The 21,819-nt window shown below is 34.3% G+C and overlaps 1 protein-coding gene across 4 annotated transcripts in view; it reads left to right on the forward strand.

The window, feature by feature from the left end:
• The window catches only part of LOC6036989, a 201,934-nt gene that overhangs the window by 1,839 nt on the left and 178,276 nt on the right, over window positions 1–21,819 (forward strand). The window contains exons 1-2 of one of the 4 annotated variants that reach the window (XM_038255345.1): window positions 14,663–14,814; window positions 14,886–15,567. The gene's annotated coding sequence lies outside the window, so the exon portion shown is untranslated. Of the gene's footprint in view, window positions 1–14,662; window positions 14,815–14,885; window positions 15,568–21,819 lie in introns of those variants that run through there. The other 3 variants (XM_038255347.1, XM_038255343.1, XM_038255340.1) reach the window with 3 other exon arrangements.

A 21,819-nucleotide genomic window follows, 5' to 3' on the forward strand; every position in this document is an offset into this window, starting at 1 on the left:
TTTCAAAAGTTATACTTTTACACTATAAACCAAATTTTCATTTTTTGCTTTTTGGGTGTTTTTGAATACCCCTGACTCAAGGCGGTTCTAAAAACACCAAAAAAGCAAAAATTGAAAATTTGGTTTATAGGACCTTTTCAAAAAAAAAACTCTAGAAATGGGCCATAGACTAAATGTAAACAAGCAGTCTTGTAATTAACAGTACATGGTGTACTTTTCAACAAAAAGGGATGAATCCTGCATAGTTCGGTTTTTATATGTGAGAAACTTATTTCGGATTTGAATTCATAGGACAGAGTGCAGGGCAAAATCAAACTTTTTTTCAGTAAAATCCCTGTATCTCGCCAATAGTTCATTTTAGTTTGAGGTTTACAATGATTATTATGTAAAATTATCCGGGGAACATGATGGTGATTAAATAAAACAAATAAAAATATAAGGAATTGGTCAAAACTGAATTTTAATAGAAAAATCGTTAAAATATAATATATGTGGGCATTTAAGGGTTAAAATTTTATTTTTATCGAATTCCTTGGACATTTTCTATGAAATGCAACCTGTAGAAAGTCTTTTGCTCAAATAGTTGCAAAGTAATGATTAAAAGAAAAAAAAGTTTCCTAGAAAATCGTCAAAAATAGCACCAAAGCACCAAACTTGGGATTCTGTTAACTATCAATAGATGAACGTTCTCTCCAAGTTTGGTCCAAATCGGTGAAGGTCGAGTCCAAAAGTGTACTCAGTTGACCTGGAATGACTCATATTGCATTTTCCAATGGTAGTATTCATTGAAATGTTGAAATTCTGGCTTGTGATTTCATTTTTTTTTCCTTCCACCCTTAAACGTCGAGTTACAATAACTTTGAAAAATATTTGCATTGGCCAATTGAAAAATGTTTAAATGTATTGGAAATTATCAAATTTTGATAAACAATGAGAGTTTTTTAGAACAATTTAAAAAGGGGGAAAGTTGTCAGGAATTTTACTTTTATAAATCAGAAAATATTTTTTTTCCACATGAAAACAAACGTAAATCTTTTCCAAATCCATAAATCAGATTTTGATTTTGTAATTTTAAAAATACTTTACTAATGAAAAGAACCCCTGCAAAAATATTTTGAAAATCTGAGGAAATTTCCAACAATTTTCCTTTATTGACTCTGTTGATCGGACTGCTAGCTGCTGGTGAGATACAGCCTCTTAAACTTAAAATTTTGTGAAAAATTAGTTTTTCATTTGTCATTTTATTGAACCCTTTTTTTTAATTCGCGATATTTCGGAAACTGTTGGTTAGATTTTGAATGTTAAAAAGTAAAATTGTGAAAAGAGCAAAAATTCAATAAAAATAATTTCGAAGTTCTATAATCAAGGATAACTTTCTAAATGGGCTTAAAAATGCTGGGATTTAGACATCTCCAAATTTCTTATTCTTTATTGAAAAGAGCAGAAAATTTAGCAAAATTTTCCCTTTTTAGTATTGAAAAACATTAGATGCCAATAAGAAAGCTAAACTTTTCACAAAATTTAAACTTTAAGAGGTTGTATCTCAGCCGCAGCCAGCAGTCCGATCAACAGAGTCAAAAAAGGAAAAATGTAGGATTTTTTTTCCAGATTTTCGGAAATATTTTTTGTAGTGGTACTTTTCCTTTCTGGAGTATATTTCCATTCCAGAACATTTTTTTTTCAAATATACCACTTTGTGTTCAACACTTGAAAATGGTGCACTTTATCAAAAAAATATGTTTTGCAAAGTTGAAATTTAGTTTGACAATATTTTAGATAATTTCCCATTATCACTTGTTTTCAAAAAATCATAATTCCGGTACCAAATTTTACACCATTCTAAACTCTAGCGCAAATGATGCCTTTGTGAGTCCCCTGAAAATATAAAATCGAAAATATATAAGGAAATTGCTCTGCCACGGGCTGTATGGATATTTTATGGAAAAATTTCATTTATTTCGATAAATTTTGATGAAAAACCCACTTTAATCGCAAAAATTAAAAGGTGTCCAAATTACCCCCACATTTTTGTGTGAGGGTAATATGAACATCCCTATGGGGTAATTTGGACATGCCTTGTGGGGTAATATGGACACCTTTTTTGGGGGTAATTTGGACACATGTTGAAGAATAAGTTTAACATTTGATTTTTTGAGCATGTTTTATATCCTTCAACCTGGTTTTGTAATTGCTTTTTATGTTTTAAGTGTTTTTTGCTCACAATATATCATAAAAGGTTTAAATAATGATGTTGTGATAGAATTATAATTCAATAGGAAGATAACAAATAGTTCAGTGTAGTATACATAATTTAATCATTCATTGTGAAAATGATTTAAACATTGATTCTGGATTAGGCACAAGTAAAGTTTATAGTGATTAAGGTATCGTTTAGATTTATCGAAACCAATCTTTATATTGAACTTATTAACCTGAAACTATCATTTTGCCTTCCTCACTGAGGTAAGGCTATAATCCTGCTCTAAAAATGAACTTTTTATTAAAAGCTCAGACCCACCTTCATATATACATATCGACTCAGAATAGAAAACTGAACAAATGTCTGTGTGTGTGTATGTGTGTGTGTGTGTATGTATGTATGTGTTCAAAAATCTTGCCAAGTTTTCTCAGCACTGGCTGAACCGATTTTGATCGAACCAATTGCATTCGACTTGGTTTAGGGTCCCATACATCGCTATTGAATTGTTTGAAGTTTCGATAAGTAGTTCAAAAGTTATGTATAAAAATGTGTTTTCACATATATCCGGATCTCAATTATATGCATGTAAACGATGTTCGGATCCAATATCCAATCCATCGTTGGTTAGGTAATCAAAATACCTTTCCAACGAGTCCACAATATCGAAGATCTGGCAACCCTGTCTCGAGTTATGACCACTTAAGTGATATTTATGTACTTTTTTGAAGCCGGATCTCACTTAAATGTATGTAAACGATGTCCGGATCCATCATTGGACCCATCATTGGTTAGATAATTGAGAGACCCTTCCAACGAGTCCACATAATTGAAGATCTGGCAACCCTGTCTCGAGTTATAACCACTTAAGTGATATTTATGTACTTTTTTGAAGCCGGATCTTACTTAAATGTATGTAAACTATGTCCGGATCCATCATTGGACCCATCATTGGTTAGATAATTGAGAGACCCTTCCAACGAGTCCACATAATTGAAGATCTGGCAACCCTGTCTCGAGTTATGACCACTTAAGTGATATTTATGTACTTTTTTGAAGCCGGATCTTACTTAAATGTATGTAAACTATGTCCGGATCCATCATCCGACCCATCGTTGGTTAGGTTATCAAATGACCTTTCCAACGAGTTCAAAACATTGAAGATCTGGCAACCCTGTCTCGAGATATCCCGACTTAAGTAATATTGATGTACTTTTTTGAAGCCGGATCTCACTTAAATGTATGTAAACGATGTCCGGAACCATCATCCAAATCATCGTTGGTTAGGTAATCAAGAGACCTTTCCAATGAGTCTACATACAGTATGTAAAAAAAGTATTTACACCCCTTGGGCACTATGCACATTTTGTGATGAAACATGTAAAAAAATTAAAGTTTGACAGGAACCTAGTACTACGTTTTGTTCAGAAACTCATGCCAAACATTTTGCTACAAAAAGCTCATGAATAGATGATTTCTATAAAAAGTAATATAACAAATACTATTACAAAAATAAAAAAGGTGCAAAAAAGTTTGTGCACCTTTCGAAAAATTAACATAAATAATTTTATTTGTTGACAATTCACCAACAATCCAGTCTCCCAACTCCAAATAGGCATCCTTGACTGATTAAAAAAATAATTTGGATTGAATATAAAATTGATTAACTACTTAGTATATAAGTTTATATAACTCTGGAAATTCTATATAAAACTTATCTAAACTTAATTTTGCAAACTTTTAATTCAACTAAATGTCAATATATTACCATAGAATTGCTAAATAAACATTTTGGAGTGGGTATTACACCGTTTTGGGGGTATATGTATCGATAGAATGGATTTTTCGTTGGAATTTCGTACCAACCCGGAATTACGTCGTAGGAAAATCCGCCGGGATCCGAACCGGTCCACGATTCACAAGTCAACCTATGTGGAATCGGAAAGGGCATAAAATTTCCGATCTTTTGATACCCATACATCTAGGTTTTCTTTAAAACCTACGTTTTTAAATACCTGGGCAAAAAGTAAGTTTGATCCACGAGAACAAAAATTACGAAATTCCATACATTTTTGGCAGGTTGCTCAAACGAAACCATAACAACGTTTTTGCTTAGGTATTTAAAAACGTGGGTTTTATAGAAAACCTGGATGTATGGGTATCAAAAGATCGGAAATTTTATGCCCTTTCCGATTCCACATAGGTTGACTTGTGAATCGTGGACCGGTTCGGATCCCGGCGGATTTTCCTACGACGTAATTCCGGGTTGGTACGAAATTCCAACGAAAAATCCATTCTATCGATACATATACCCCCAAAACGGTGTAATACCCACTCCAAAATGTTTATTTAGCAATTCTATGGTAATATATTGACATTTAGTTGAATTAAAAGTTTGCAAAATTAAGTTTAGATAAGTTTTATATAGAATTTCCAGAGTTATATAAACTTATATACTAAGTAGTTAGTAAACTTTATATTCAATCCAAATTATTTTTTTAATCAGTCAAGGATGCCTATTTGGAGTTGGGAGACTGGATTGTTGGTGATTTGTCAACAAATAACATTATTTATGTTAAATTTTCGAAAGGTGTACAAACTTTTTTTGCACCTTTTTTATTTTCGTAATAGTATTTGTTATATAACTTTTTATAGAAATCATCTTTTCATGAGCTTTTTGTAGCAAAATGTTTGGCATGAGTTTCTGAACAAAACGTAGTACTAGGTTCCTGTCGAACTTTAAATTTTTTACATGTTTCATCACAAAATGTGCATAGTGCCCAAGGGGTGTAAATACTTTTTTTACATACTGTAATTGAAAATCTAGCAACCCTGTCTCGAGTTATGACAACTTAAGTTATATTTGTGTACTTATTTTTCTGGACCTAAAAAAAAATAGCTGAAATATGTGTCCAAACCACTCATATTACCCATTGTTGGTAAAAAGTGAGGAAGGCATCAACCACATAGGTGGATTTAGTTAGTTTTTTCAATTTAAGATTCCGTAGTCCTTTAAAGTTGAATATTATTGTAAACCAGCATAAAGAAATTAGAAATGCCAAAGAAATTAATTTAAAAAAATCATCATTAGATTTTATATGAACTCCAAATGTGCAGTAATCAGATTTGCATCAATTCGAATATTGAAATAAATTTATCTAAATTAAAAAAATAGGGGTTTTGTGAAAGTTCTCATTGCTCACATTCCTTTTTGTGTGTATTAACATTTTAAATCCCCCTAAATTTATCTTAATCGTTTTAAAAACTCGATCAACCATGAAAGTTACTTTTTTGTTGCCTGACAGGTAGACTTCCAGGTTTGTCCAAATTACCCCCACTGTCCATATTACCCCAAACTCCCCTACCTAATTAATAAAAAGCAATTACTTTTAATTGAAAATCATAGTTATAACATATTAATAAGGAATAAGTTTTGTTAATATTTAGGGGAGAGTGGGGAGACTTGATCCCCGGGGACACTTGATCCCAAGCCTGTATCTCGTCAGCATGTGGGTAAAACAATTAGCTTTGTTCTAGAAAGTTGTGCGAAATTAACTAAAACTCATTGTAGAAAACAAAGAAAAAAATAAAAAATGTTTAGATTCAGTTACACACATTTTTCTAAAACGAGCTGCAAAAAACTTCCAAGAGATCTTTTTTCTTTGTTTTGATAAGTATAGAAAACACTCAAAAATTATTCAAAAAAATATTTTTTATACATGAATTGTTTGATAAACTTATCTACTCCAAAACCCTTACGCATTTGATGTTAAATTTATCGTCATATTATTTTTACAATCAATTGTTTAAAAAAGTGCGTTTAGGGAGACTTGATCCCTGCATTTTTACAGTCACTGGAATCAGCCTCAAGATTAATTAATTGAGCTGGGTTTTCATACATAGTTTCCTTTAGTACATAACTTACTGCAGTTTGAACCATTTTTCAAAAGTTTCGTAAACAAAAATTTCCTGCTTTTGTAAACATGCTAAATTTTGGTCTAAAAAATAATATTTTGAGTTTTTAAATATTTAACATAATAAACTTGTTATATTTTGAACACAAACGTACAGGTTTTATGTGAAATTGCTGTAACTTATAGAAAATTAAAAGTTTGGATGAATAAGAATCATTTTGCTTGAGATTTCTTCAAAATGTTGAAAGGGGGATCAAGTTACCCCTAACATTTTTAAAATACCGGTTTAATAGTAGTTTAAACAACAAGTTGCAAAAAGAAGATTTTTTCAGCACGAGTTGTACATTTATCCAACGAGGTTTACCGAGTTGGATAAATACGACGAGTGCTGAAAAAATAAAGTTTTGCATTGAGTTGCTTATAACATTTTTTGCAATTCCGAAAACGCTTATTTAATGGAATTTTATGTCAAACATTCATGTGTTTAGTAAATTCATCGTTCAAAACAAAACAATATTGAAAAATGTTACTTTTCGACACTAGTGCTGAAAAGTTCAACTTTTCAGCACCCATTTCAGTGCTGAAAAGTAGAACTTTTCAGCATTTATTTTGAAAAGTGTTGCTATTCGATTCTGTTATTTTTGGTACAGAAAAGTAGGCTATTTCGTCGTTCAAGAATGACAGGAAAAGTAACTAGTTTCACGACGGAATTGCAAAAAATATTTTTTTAAAACGCTTGGCATGATTCGAAGAGTTCATCTGATGAAATATCCTTATTAGCCAAACATAGATGAATGTTTAAGCTTTCAATTCATGCAAAAAGTTTATAGTTTTGTGAGAAATTGACAGAGTTATGTGCGATACAAAAAAAAGGGATCAAGTCTCCCCACTCTCCCCTACTAATATTCAAAATATTAGTGGTCCAATTGCCCACGACGACTCACAAATTTTGAACACGTCTTACGATTGTGATCCCAAGGTGCAACCTTGGTGACAAATTTGTGTATTGTAAAGCTTTTACCCGCCGCGGACAACACTCTTCTACAGAAGAGAGAGATGACTCAAACCAAGCAAATAGGCGACCTCCCCGATACTGACTCGGTTGGCTGGAATGGTTGGCTGGTGACAAACAACGTGCCAAGCCAAGATCAAGGTCCAACGCCCATCCAATGTTGGTGGACTCTATGGGATGGGCGTTTTGTCTCGTTTTTCTTCACTTTACACCACCGCTGCTGTGACCTTTCTCTCTCTGTCTCAGCACAAAGTGAGGTGTCACATTGAGGCACGAGGTGTCCCACCTGGAATACCTAATGAATTACGCGTTTCGAGGAAAATTTGGCATCGCTTAGTTGTACGGGTTTTTTTTTTGTTGAGAGCGCGGTCAACTTTTTTTTGGGGTATCGAAAGACGATTATGGCCAATCCGCCCGACGTTAACATGCTAATTTAAACTGGCTCATGGTCCATTGAATTGCACACTAAAGTGCAAGTTTTACGGCAGGCTCAATGACAGAGGTTGTTCAAATTTTCAGCTCTTGTATCGAAAAGTATTATTTTTCGTCACTGTTGTTGTTTTTGAGCTTATTCAACATTCGTTGCAAAACACGTTTTTCCAGCAAACGTGAATTAATTTTATTGTCTTCTCAATAATCTTTAAAACGAACAACAGCTTATTCTTCTACACACATGGTAAAATGACACAGATTTTTATTATAATTAGTGTGCTCCCTCCAATCCAGCTTGCTTAATTCAATTTAAGTAACATTTAATCGCTATTTTAATGCAATCATCGCTCCTTTTGTTGCATCTCGATTGTTCTGCTGTACTGCAACCCCTCTCCTTAATTTTAGTGACTTTACAAATGGTCCCTACAACACTTTTTTTTTGCGTTTTGCACTTTGATGAACAAACGAACGGTGTTATAATTTTGCGCCTCAACGGCGACCAATCCCCAACGCACGTAGAAGTCAAGTGTGTGTGGGCAGTGCCTTTAATCTGAGTTGAAAAGCGCGGGTTTTCTGGCGACGACGACGACGACTAACCGACCAAGTCAGCCAAACACACTCTTCGCACAAATACAGTGCTGGCTGGAAGGAAGGAAGTAAAAATTTCTGTATTTTAAAGCAATCAAATTTTTGAAAAATTAGCAAAATAACGAAATAAAATCAATCCAACTAGTTGGTTAGAATTACTTCATTATTCATTCGATTTTTTCAAAACTCATCCATATCTAAATTCATTTTAGTAAAGAATCTCAAGGCTGCAAGTTGTAAACACAAATTCATGTGTTTTTAATAATTTGAAATTTTTAAATTGAACATTTTCAGTAGCTCAGTAAGCAATTTCATTTAAACACTGAAATAATGGTGTTTAGGGAGTTTATCTGCATTATTATTATGTTACACTCTATACAAAAAAACCTTTTTTTGATTAACTCTTTTCACAAAAAGTAGAATTCCCAACAACAGTATTTTTAACATTTTATATGTTTTATTGTTTTTGGGATCAAAACAGGCGAAAACTAGATTTCTCAAAACTTGTTGAAAATGAACACAACACATTTTTTTTTAATGTAAAACCTAAATTTGCAATTGAAAAATACTAGTAAAAAGCACCTATTTTTTCTCGATTGCGAGATTCCTACTCGAAACTAAGTGTCAGAAGGTTTGATTGTTGAGGAATTGCAAACCTCTTTTTACACCTTAGCTTCCATCCACCCCGGGATTCGAACTGACGACCTTTGGATTGTGAGTCCAACTGCCTACCAGCGACTCCACCGAGGCAGGACCCAGGGAGACGACTCTTACACCTGGATTGAGCTAACGACCTAACCCTCTATAGGTTAGACCGGGGCCAAGATTTACTTCCCCGTCCGACGGAAGGCGTGATCAGACAAATCTCGTCTCGAAAAATGCCACCGGGACCCTCTGAGATCGAACCCAGGCCGACTGAGTGAAAGGCAACAACGCTTACCCTCACACCACGGTCCCGGATACAGCTTTTTTTTAGTTTTAGCCAATTGAAAGTTAATTTTAAGCCAAAAAAATATTTTTAGAATTTTTCAAACAGTGCCCATAGTTCTGAAAATAAAATCAACTGGTTGAGAATTATTTTTCTTTTATTTTTGGATTTTGAGATTTTGAGAATTAAATGAAGAAAAATTAGTTTTTTACAAACAGCCTTAATTATTTAACTGATAACAGGTTGGCAACGATAGGTCTTATTTGCATGTTAATTAAAATTTGAAAATGTGAACTTTTCTTTTATATATTTTTCCAAGATTTAATTACAAACTTGTTGCACTATTTACAAAAATCCAAAATATATTGTTTTCCCTGAATTTAACCTCCAAAAGCGAAACATAAACCTTGAAAAAAAAAAAAACATTAAAAAAAAACAAAATAAGCAATTTCGTGTTTAAATTATAAGTAATTTTTGAAAATTGTAAGAATACGTTTTTCAAATTTAAACAAACTCGAATTTTTCAAAAAAACATATCTTTGAGGAAAATTGTTTTGTCTATACTTCTCAATGGCCCAAAACATGTTTTTTTTTATCACCTCAAAAACATATTGAGAAAAAAAAGAAACGAGATTTTCAGTATTGAGTATTTCTGTCAGGGTAAACCATGTGGACACTTGGAAGGGGGGTTTAGGAACATGCTCCATACAAAAGATTTTTTTGTTTGGACAATTATACACGAGAGGGGGAGGGGAGGGGGGGGGGTTTGAGAATACCAAAAAAGTTTGTGGATGGTCCCCAGACTGTATCTTTTTTAATTATTGCTAACTTTGCTTGAAAATAATAATACAAATGACTCCTTTTCTGGTCTTCACGGAGAATTGCTTAAAAGCCAGAAAAATTTATTGAAAAAATCTTTCGACATTTTTTTTATTATATGTATCATTTCTAGGGTTAGCGAATTTTGAGGATTTCGCAAACAGCGTGAAATTCGTGAAATTTGTAAATTTCCGTGACATCCCGTGAAGTTTAACAATTTCCTGAATCATTTTTTATAAATAAGGGACCATCCATAAACCACGTGGACACTTTTTTGAAATCTCAATCCCTCCCTCCCTCCTCGTGGCCAATTTCCAAACATTTTTTTTAATGAAGTGGGACAATCCCTGTCTCCCCCCACCCCCCCCCTAAAGTGTCCTCGTGGTTTATGGGTGGTAAATAACAACACTCAACAGTTATGGCATACATAAAGCAATTCTGTGTAAATTATATATATATTTTTCAATTGGAAAGCGTAATATTAACTATTCCAATAATTTGTGTTTTTTTAAGATTCAATTAATTCTGCTTTATAAAATTGTTTTTGACCTCCCAAATGAGGCCTGCATGGCAATTTAAGATTGATTGACAATTTAATTTTTTTTTGAGATTTTTAACAAAGATTTTTTATAAGAGTCACGCTTAAATTTTAGAAGAAAATTTATAATTGACAAAAAAATAATTGAAAAAAAAAATTATAAATGGTTATTTCTGTAGTTTTAACATTAGATTTTCACGGTTTAATTTTTGTTCATGATCCATGAAATTTCTTTGCAATGTGATGTTTTGAAATTATGGTCCCCGTAAAAAATGTAATTTTTGAGCGTGAAAAATCACTAAGTCTTCATTTCCAATTTAATGCAACTAAAGCGTATTTTAACATAGCAAAAAGACTTATGATTATTTTGGAATCAATTTGATTTTTTTTAATCAGATCATCAAATTTTCCACAATTTTTTGTCAAATATTGAAGAAAGGTGAACAGTAAAAAACAATTTTCTGTATCATGAAAAATTTCATTCTCAATTGAAAAAATCAGTTGCTATTAATATTATTTTTAAAAAGAAAACTTTTGATAAATTTTGGAGAGCATGAGCATGAGTATAAGCATGTTTGACTGTCAATGAGCTGCTACATCGTTATTGACAGATCAGCTGAAGTTAAACAATGAATCAAAAATGATCAGTGAGAGCCAACCATCCATTCACTGTTTAACCTCTGAAGATCCCTACTTTATTAGTCAATACCGGCGCCCTCCCAAGAAGCCTGCAGTTCAACGAAAGGGAGGAATGTTAGTCCGATAGTTGAAGCACATTATTTTTTCGCTATATACAGTATGTAAAAAAAGTAAAAAAGGCACTATGAACATTTTGTGATGAAACATTAGCATTAGCATTAGCATTTGGAGGACGCCCCACCACCGGAAGGCTCCACAACGCTTATCCCTCTGTTTGGTCTGGTTGTGTTAGACCCTCATCCGGAACAATAATCCAACACGGGAGATACCATGTCTTCATCTTTTGGTGAGTGTGTAATACAGCCCAGGGCATAAGGGGGTCCAGGCCGGGTCCAAGCTATCCTCAGGGATATGAAGGATCGTTAGTAAACACCTATCTAAAGTGCGCAAGGACCCCTACGTCACCTTAGTGGTATAGATGTTTGTAGGGAGGTTTTGGACTCAATGTTAGTAGGAGAGGTAGAACCCTAGGATACACCTCGAAAGGCGTTGCGGGTTGGTTGTAACAGTATTCCTAATTCCAGTCTATGCTCACCAAGTCGCCATGGCCTAGTGGTTAGCATTTTGCTTACCAATCCAAAGGACGGGGGTTCGAACCCCGCCTTCGGCGACTTTGATTTTTCGTTTATATTCAGCATTTCAAGTATTTCTATGTCCTTAACTTTCTCGATGGGAGCAGATGGGAATCGAACCCAGAACCATTCGCTTACAAAGCAAACACTGTAACCATTCAGCCACAGCTGCTCCCATGAACATTTTGTGATGAAACATGTACACAATTTAAAGTTTGACAGAAACTTAGTACTACAGTATGTAAAAAAAGTATTTACACCGCTTGGGCACTATGCACATATTGTGATGAAACATCTAAACAATTTAATGTTGACAGAAACCTAGTACTACGTTTTGTTCAGAAACTTATGCCAGACATTTTGCTACAAAAAGCTCATGAAAAGATGATTTCTATAAAAAGTTATATAACAAATACAATTACGAAAATAAAAAAGGTACATAAAAGATGTGTACACCTTTCGAAAAATTAACATAAATAATGATATTTGTTGATAAATCACCATAAATCCAGTCTCCCATCTCCAAATAGGCATCCTCGACAGATAAAAAAAATAATTTGGATTGAATATAAAGTTTACTAACTACACCCAACTGGCAGTCGCATGATTGTGATGCATGGCGGCATGAAAGTATATCAAAATCTGCATGAAATCTGTCCTCATGCATTTTTTGCGATATAGGAGTATGACATTTTTGCCCGTTACCGACAATTATCGACATTACCGACGGCTTTTTGGTTGTATTTCACAAAAAAAACACTTAGCAGAACGAGGATTGAACCACCAACTTCTTGGTTATTGATCCGATACGCTACCACCGCGCCATGGACGCTTGATGAAAAGTGAGTGAAAGAGCACCAACATATGCTTCTCTTTGGAATGTTGCTCGGGGACGGGCCAGCTTTATATGTGTTGGTGAGAACTGCAGATCGCTGAAATTTTTACACGCGGGCAAAAATGATCTACGGGCTTGCTGCAAAAAATGTTATAAAATATGACATTTTCTGCAGCAAATCTAATGTTGCAGATTTTGAGATATATTTTTCCTTTGGGTGTACTTAGTATAAAAGTTTATATAACTCTGGAAATTCTATATAAAACTTATGTAAACTTAATTTTGCAAACTTTTAATTTAACTAAATGTCAATATATTACCATAGAAATGCTAAATAAACATTTTGGAGTGGGTATAACACCGTTTTGGGGGTATCTGTATCGATAGAATAGATTTTTCGTTGGAATTGGGTACCAACCCGGAATTACGTCATCGTGAAATCCGCCGGCATCTGAACCGGTCCACAATTCACAAGTCAACCTATGTGGCATCGGAAAGGGCATAAAATTTCCGATCTTTTGATACCCAAACATCTAAGTTTTATATAGAATTTTCAGAGTTATATAAACTTTTATACTAAATAGTTAGTAAACTTTATATTCAATCCAAATTATTTTTTTAATCAGTCAAGGATGCCTATTTGGAGTTGGGAGACTGGATTTATGGTGATTTGTCAACAAATAACATGATTTATGTTAATTTTTCGACAGGTGTACAAACTTTTTTTGCACCTTTTTTATTTTCGTAATAGTATTTGTTATAAAACTTTTTATAGAAATCATCTTTTCATGAGCTTTTTGTAGCAAAATGTTTGGCATGTGTTTCTGAACAGAACGTAGTACTAGGTTCCTGTCAAAATTTTTTACATGTTTCATCACAAAGTGTGCATAGTGCCCAATGGGTGTAAATACTGTTTTTACATACTGTAAATACTTTTTTAACATACAGTTTTTGTTGATACCGCTTGAGGCCGTTGAATCCACAGCATCTCCTCCAAGCAACACGTGATTATTATTTTTTTTTGTTAGTAGGATAAGGTATTGGCTTTTCGATGCCTCCCGATCACGATGCTATGGAGGGACTTTCATAACAGACCCGTCGGCGAGCCTTCTGAGCAACGAAGCTATGGGAAGGTCTTTCTGGTTAACATGCAACATCTCTCACATACAATTATTTTGCTCCACTATAAACTCGAAGATCCAAAATGTCAAGAAAGCACGTTTCCCTACCGCCCGCAAGCGACACACACAATTCGCGACAAAAGGCACACACAAAAAATCACTTTTCACTCCGAATATTTTTACGACCACGCGTTCCCTTTACAAATTATGCACTCACCCCATACAAACAGCAACACAAAAGCACACAAAACAATTAACCTGAATAATCACGACTTCGCGTCTCACTTCCAGCGCACCAATCTAAAAAAGGATACTTTTGATAAATTTTGGATACATAAAATAAAAAAATAAATCAATGTTTTTGTATTTTATTAGCTATGATGGATTTGTCAGCTGCGTTGTAATGAAATAAAAACAAATATTTAAAAATACAAACTGAAACAATTTTTTGGGTCCAATTTTACAAGCTTTACAATCCCACCGAAAAAATCTAGGGAAAAGAGTAGTTTATGCAACAGGTCGCAAGAAGAAGAGACTGATATCAGTTACAAGACCATAACAACCTGCCCATAGCATTGTTGCTTGGAAGGCATAGCCAAATTTAATTTCGCTTGATTATGGCATTCCTGATATCTACTCATAATCGTTCTGATTTGGTATTTTGACAGCAATAGCATGGTGCATGGTTTGGCGATGTCACCGAATTTCAGCTTGATCAAAAAAAGTTAATTAATATTTAAGACCTTTTTGAAAGATTCAAGAAAGATACTTCTAGAACTCTCCCAACTTTTAACACAAACTCCAACCTCAAAGAAGTGACTCTTTCAGCCGGAAGTGTACAACCACACGCTTCAACCCAATCGAGCGGGCGCTCAATGATGGCGAACGCGTAAATATGCCCATATTTGTCCACTTGCTCACTCATACATCGAGCTGCTCGTCACATCACAGCGCCATCACCACTGACTGTGCGCGCGCGCGCAGAGACAGGAAGGTCCAGTTCCCATATTCTGCATCAAGCCCGCGACTTGAACGCGCGAATACGGCCGACTAGGCGACGAACCGAGCTGTGTTTACTCGCGTGATTCCGTCACCGTCCGTCACCCTGTTCAAGTCGCGTTCGAAACGAAAAAAAAGTGCGGGTTTGAGATTTTTGAAGGTTTCTTTTTTTTCGGGATTTCGGGAGGAAGTTAATGCGATTGATCGAAATTTTCCTAACCTCTTTCGCAGATGTAACACCGCGTTTGGCCGTGACCAAAGGCGCGAAGGAGGAGTTTGCTGACAGTTCGGACAACGAACCTGGATTAGAATCGATCGATCCGTATGGAGTGACCGCAAAAGGATTGACACGTTCCGGACGATTTTGGATAAGAATTCCGGGGGCCAGTGAAGAATGAGAGTGGGTGCAGATCAATCATACTTAGTGTTGGCTAGAATCACGGTGTGTAACGATCGTGTGGAAAATAAAAATAATAATAAAGAATAAATAATTGTAGGAAAAAAAATCTACACCCCAGAAGTTGGTCATTGGTCAGTGGGAAGTTCTAGAAGAGAGAGAAAAAAAAACATCGAAGATCAATCGTCAACTCGCGATGGCTTGAAGAATCCAGTTCTGGTCGAGAACTGGAGCCGTGAATACGTGTGACAAAGTGACACGGAAGCCGAGGTGCTCCGCGATAGTTGTGAAACGTGAAATAGTGAAAAACGACGAAGACGACGACGAACCCCGCACACTCCTCTGGATTTATGCACGTGTGCACGTGCGTCGAACGAGTGACCGTGCGTGAATCGAGAAGTTGAGTGACAGAGAGAGAGAGAGGGAGAGCAAGAAAAGCTTCAAGGAATAGTGAAATAGTGAAAAGGTGTGCGAAGAAAAGGGTGCGACGGAGATACGCTGGTTTTAGAACGAACGGTGAGTAGATTGAGGCGGTTTATTACAGGATGAATAATGAGTTTGGCACACAAAGCTTGACAGGGATTTACATTAATCGTCGTTTGATTATATTATTTTTGTAAATTGTTTAATTAAGCTTTTGAAAATTAAGTTAAAGCCCATAAAAATATGTTTTATTTAGCCCAGTCGCAGAAAATGTATTTTATTTTATTCATTTTGACCGTAGAAGATGGTTGAATCTTGCTTTGATATTAAATTCAATAAAATGTAAAATGATACAACAGAAGCAAATTAGCGAAAACATTCTAGCTTTATTAGTCGATTATTAAAAGAGCAGTTCAGTAAATGAGAATACGCGTGCCCTACATTTTGTTTCAAAAAATGTATAGAGCCCATCCATGATCCAGGAGGATTTTTTTTGAAAATTAGGAGATTTTTTTTTGTGTCGCATTCAAATTAAGTGAAGATTTTTTTAGTTTTAATGAAGCATAAAAAGTAGTTTTTGTGATTTATACATAGGATTTTCAGAGTTATTTATACAGTTTTAAAGTTCCGCGAAATTTGCGTGAAATTTAGTGTTTTGAAATCCGCGAAATTTGCAATTTTCGAGCGTGAAAAATCACTAAGCCTAATGATCAGGTTTAAAAATGCGATAATATTTACAATTCGTTCAAGTCTATGTCATGACATATTCGTACATGTTTGAAGAAATTTTATTTAAAACTTTGTTTTATTGATCAATTCGACTTTTCTAAACGTCCTAATTTAAACATTGCGGTAAAATTAATGAACTTTGTAGAGTTTTTCAAAAACCTGAAAATTCTCTCACAGTAAACTATTTTTGAAATTCATCAGTAGACAATCAATTTGAATTTTGAACTCATCTCAGTTCAGCGTCTGCTGAAAACATTTGCTAGTAAAATTTTATTTACACTGAAAAAATATCCTGGTGCCTTCGGTTAGTAAAATAAATTATCTTATATCAAGCCAATACGTCCGACTGAAATGCGGTTGAAGGCAATCTTATGAGATAGGTATATGGAGGGCTTTCCGATGAAACTGTTCGAGACGGAACAATCAAGTGCTACATAAAAAAATAGCCAAAAACCATTTCAAAATGGTCAAAAAACCAAGATTTTTCATTTTTTTTTAAACTGCAGTGTTTTCAAAAGGACAAGACTTAGGAACACGGTCAATATTAACATTTTTATATACAATTGTCTGCAACACCAATTATCGCAGTGATTTTGACGTTTAGACCACTTTTTCAAATCAAATTTTGGTAAATAATTGTGGTTTTTTTTCCTTAAAGAGAGTTGCTTCATCCTGCATTTTTTGTGGTGCTTTTTTTTAAATGTTAGTCTATCTACAAAATAAATTGAACGGAAAAAAATCGTAAGCTAACTTTAAATTCATTTCACAAACCATAAATTTGAAAAATAAAACCCGTAGAAATGGCGTGTATTTTTCTTTCAGTGTATTTTTCAGAAAACCAAAAAAACCTACAAGATTTTCTTTGACCTCGTTTTGATACAAACGTTGTAACGGCTTCGAGATACAGCAATATATAAATAACTTGCGCCCTTTTCGAATGTCAAATGCACGATGAGTATCAAACTTACATTTAAACTTACTACACTATCAAAAAATGTGTTTCTGAGTTGAGAGGATTTAATTTCAATAATGGAGCAATTCTAGTCCAACACATGAATTTAGTAAATACTTTTACGCGACCCTCTTCAATTTCAAATAAAATTTGTAGAGTTATTAAATTGTTATCCAAGGCTTACATAAGGAATTTTTGGTATATGGAGCCAGTTGCACTCGAGATAGCGTTTTAGATTGGCTTAGGTTATTTAAATAAGTTAGTACTCCGTAGTTAAAATATTGATGCAAAAGCGGTCAAATTGTGTTGAACATTTAATGAGCTTTCAAAAAAAAATACACTGAAAAAAACCCTATTTCTACAACATGTTTTTGATTTTTAGTAAATTTTTAAGGTGATCTAACGATTTCTGTTCACTCTATTTGTTTGAAACATTTGCTTAAGATGTTGCAAAAAACCTCGCGCAAAAATACAGGGTGGTATAAATGACTCGAAAGGTGATCTATTAGAAAGTTTTATTTCAAAATGTTCTTAATGTGCGAAATTCGAAAACTCGAGGAAATCGAAAAATTATGAAAAATGGGGTTTGGCCATTTTTGACAATTCCTATAAATAAAGGCAATTTTCATCAAAATCTTGATAAAAAGTGATTTTGTTGAACTAAAGGCGGTTAATTTAAAATGAATTTCTTCCTTATGGCGCTTACGTCACATAGTCAAATCAATGAAAACTTTGTTAGGGTCCTTAAAGCCCTGAGTAAATTTTTATGTGCATCGGTAAAAAACAAGCTTAAAACCATTTCTGACTTTTGGTTATTTTAAAGCAAAAAAAAATAAAAAATGACAAGGCAACCTTTTTTCGATGGAGAAACTATGGTCCACTTGGAATGAGCTGCCAAGTAGGAACTTTTCTGTCAAAAGGTCCGCGAGGTTAATTTATCAAAATGAATTTAAAAATCAATTTTAAACTCTTTGTTATCGTAAAAAATGTGATTTTACTCAGAAAATAGGCTTTATCGCTGTGAAAAATAATAGCAGCAATCTTAGCTTAATTTTAGGACCCAATTGCCATAATAAAAAATGCAAAAGATTTTAAAACATACAAAATGCTGTCAATATAGCTGAAACAGCGGGGTATGTGAAAAAATTGAGTTTTATAGGGAATTTAAAAAAAATCGTCATTTTCCATTTTTTTGGCACTGAAATGACAAAACTAATTGATAAAAAATCTAAAAATTTCAGATTTAAGTTACTTATAAGATAATGGTATTGGTGCCAAAATTTTCTAAGATGGCTTTTGAGAGAAATTCGTAAAAACATCAGGCAAAAACAGTAATTTTCTCAACTTTAACATGCTGCAAATAGAAAATAACGACTTCCTGGATCAATATGAATACAGAACATTATTGGTAGGACTCCTATGATTTTGTAGTGAAAAACGGGGCCATCTTAGCACATTTTTAATGGTTTCAGAACCAAATATGATATTTTCTTTGAAAACAGTTAGTCGCAAATCACGAGCTCTAAACGATGTTTAGGAATTTTTCGTTGTATGGAAACATTTTTCCTGAGGCAAAAACCTGGGTGATGAATAGAGAGAATGCGTAACGTGATTTTTGAATGATCCCACTTTGTTTACATCTTCAAAGTAAGAGGCTGTTCAAGCACAAGCATGACTTTTATTCTTACTGGCAAATGAGCTGTTTTATCATCAGTAGTATGTGATTTATTTTGTCTAGTATTTGACATTTTTGCTGGAAAATTGTCGCAATTCGATCGGTTAGAAGAGATTTTTCTTTTTTACGATAAACAGATAAATTCCCTGGCTGATTTTGGAATCCTGCAGCTCTTCCTGGTCCAGCAAAAAAAACATCGATAATTGTAGCAAAGCTGATCCAACAAACAGAGAAGATTTTCACTAAACCAGGTTTTCAAACAGAATCAAACAATAAAGACAGCTTCTGGATGGATACAACCGCATCAACTCCATAAACAACTTCCATTCATAATTATAAAAAATTCTCGCCTTCAACTTTCTTAAGATTTCTTGACTTCAACTCCAGGTCCTCAAAAGCCACACATTTTTTATTCTTGCAAAACAAGACCATTTTAATGATCGATAACAATACTCTCTACTTTCGGCGAACAGCAAATTGGTTCCACTTTGACAGTTCAAAATTGAGGCCGTTTTGCGAACCACTTTTCAGCACCCAGGCAAAAACCTATAGAAATCCGGGGGAAAAAAAAGAAGCCAACTAAACGTAACTTACCACAATTTAAAGAAGGAACAATACTATGTTAATTAACGACACACGTCTTCATTGCATTTCAATTAAAAAAATCAGTTACAAAATCGTGCAACATTCTTCTGCTGCAAGTACGCATGATTTTCATGTAACACGTTAACGATTACACGCCGGTACTATTCGCAAACGCACATAATTAAGGTCCTCCTGCCTTACTAACCTGCAGCGTGTTGACTAATGAATACGATCGGTTTGATTTATGAAACCCTCCAACCCGCCAATCTAACAGGCAATAAGGCCGCCGGCCACCGGCAAGTGCGTGTCCGTTATTGAGTAATCACGGTTTATGATACCCTTTTTTTCCTATAGTGCTGTCAGCAGAATGTCGATATAACAGCGTGGTTCAAAGCGAGAATGTTCAAAAAGTCACACCTCCGAACCTGCGTATGATAACCAACGCAAGCAAGCCTTGAAATCGCGGTGTCGTTGACGGGTCAGAATTTTTGCTTTCGAAATTGCGGAAAAAAAACAACGTTCCGGTGTTGCTCATTTGTACTTAGGGGGGAGACACGTGGTCGTTCACCGGTTCAATCGGTTCGGCGACGACGTTTTGTTATTTACCTTGCTGCGGTCGTAAATTTAAACGAGATTCGGTAGTTTGAACTACCTTTTTTTTGTTGCTGTCGGTTCCATTTTGAGTATACGCATTGATTTATTTTTTTTTTTCGAACAAACCAGATACAATTTAACGCCACCTGATTTGGTCGAATTCCACGGTAGCAGCACCATAAAATCTTTGCTGTCCGGTATGCTGTGGTGCTAAGGAAGGTTAGGCGTTTTCTCAGGTAGAATATTTTTTTAAATCAGCGATTCTCAACCCTGCCATGTTAATCAAGTAGGCCGGTAGTTTATTTTATATTTTTATAAAAAAAACCTAAATGCATAAATTGTAATTTGCAAATAAACCTGCAGTTGCCATAACTCCTCTGTACTAGTTAGGGCTGCAGGGTCGGGTACCTCCAAGCGACTTTGAATCCATACTTTGATGGCAACTCCGACTCTGGATGCAGGATATGACGTCGACGACGACTTCAGCTCTCCAAAAATACCCGACTTCACAGATTCCGACTCCAAGTGAAAGTTGCTGAAAATTAGCTGAATCCGATGCCGTCTCCGAGGTCTCACTCCAGCTCGAACTTCAACGTCAGCTCCGACTTCCTCGCTCTGTGAAAATAATAACAGTTTTTGTTATTCACATTTCAAAAATTCTCAATGAATAAATCATTTCCCTTAGAGGATATAACAAACTAAAAAAACAACTTTCAAAAGTTAATTTTATCAGATTATTTTAAGCTTTAGGACCCCATTACATGGTCAAATAAATGGCCACGATTAAATTGGTCAAAATTATTCCATAGTTCTAGCCAATTTTAGTAAAGTCCCTTAGGGGGTATATCAAAAAATAAAAAAACAGCTTTCAAATTTTCAACTTTTTAGAATAATTTTAGCTTAAGGACCCCATTTCATGACCAAAATAATGACCCCGACGAAATTTGACAAAATTATACCAAAAATCTAATCATATTAAGCAAAAAAATAACAGATTGTGTTATGGACACTTCAAAACTTTTTCATTTGTGCGATTTATGGTAATTTAATTTCTAAGTCAGAATAGCAAACGAATAACAAATCTTGTTATTAGGAGAGTTTTTGAAATGTATAACATTTCCTCTTATTATCGTGTTAATAAACATTTTCAGTATAATATCACTTCAATACCAAATCTTGTTCTTTTATCAGAAACTGTTATTATTTTTTCTTCTTGAAGTTGAAGTTAAGAATAAAATAATAACACTTTTTGGTATTTTAACAGGATTTGTTATTGAAATATTATTAATTTTGTTATTACCGTCTGCCCGGGATAACTAGGGTTAGTGATTTTCACGATTTCGCGGATAGCTAATAAAATTTACCAAATATTTTATCCAGAAAGGTTTGAATTGTAAACTTTGTGTTCAAATAAAAATCTGATAATAACTTTCTGAACTCTTGAGTTGAATGCCGGCCCGGATAATCTTCAAGGGCATTCTCTTGAGGGGAACTGGGAAAGATTTACTTTACTTTTACTATTATATCCATCAAATGATCACAACATACGAAAAGTAAGATAGTTGTTAGGCAAATGCAATTTTTTAATGTTTTCGTCTCCCTCCCTTTCAAATAAAGCAGAAAAATTAACAACAGAAAACAAATATGCATTTTTCTGCATCACTTTCAGAACGATTGGGCTCGTTTTAAATGATTTTGAAAATCAATGTAATTTCCAATGTGTAAAGAGTATTTTCGGGGTCAAAAATATAAAAAAAAAAGTTTGAAAATTGAATTTACGAGTCAACGTTTCGTATTTTTGATCCAGCCC

The sequence above is a fragment of the Culex quinquefasciatus genome, chromosome 1, assembly GCF_015732765.1.
Source record: "Culex quinquefasciatus strain JHB chromosome 1, VPISU_Cqui_1.0_pri_paternal, whole genome shotgun sequence".
Taxonomy (NCBI): domain Eukaryota; kingdom Metazoa; phylum Arthropoda; class Insecta; order Diptera; family Culicidae; genus Culex; species Culex quinquefasciatus.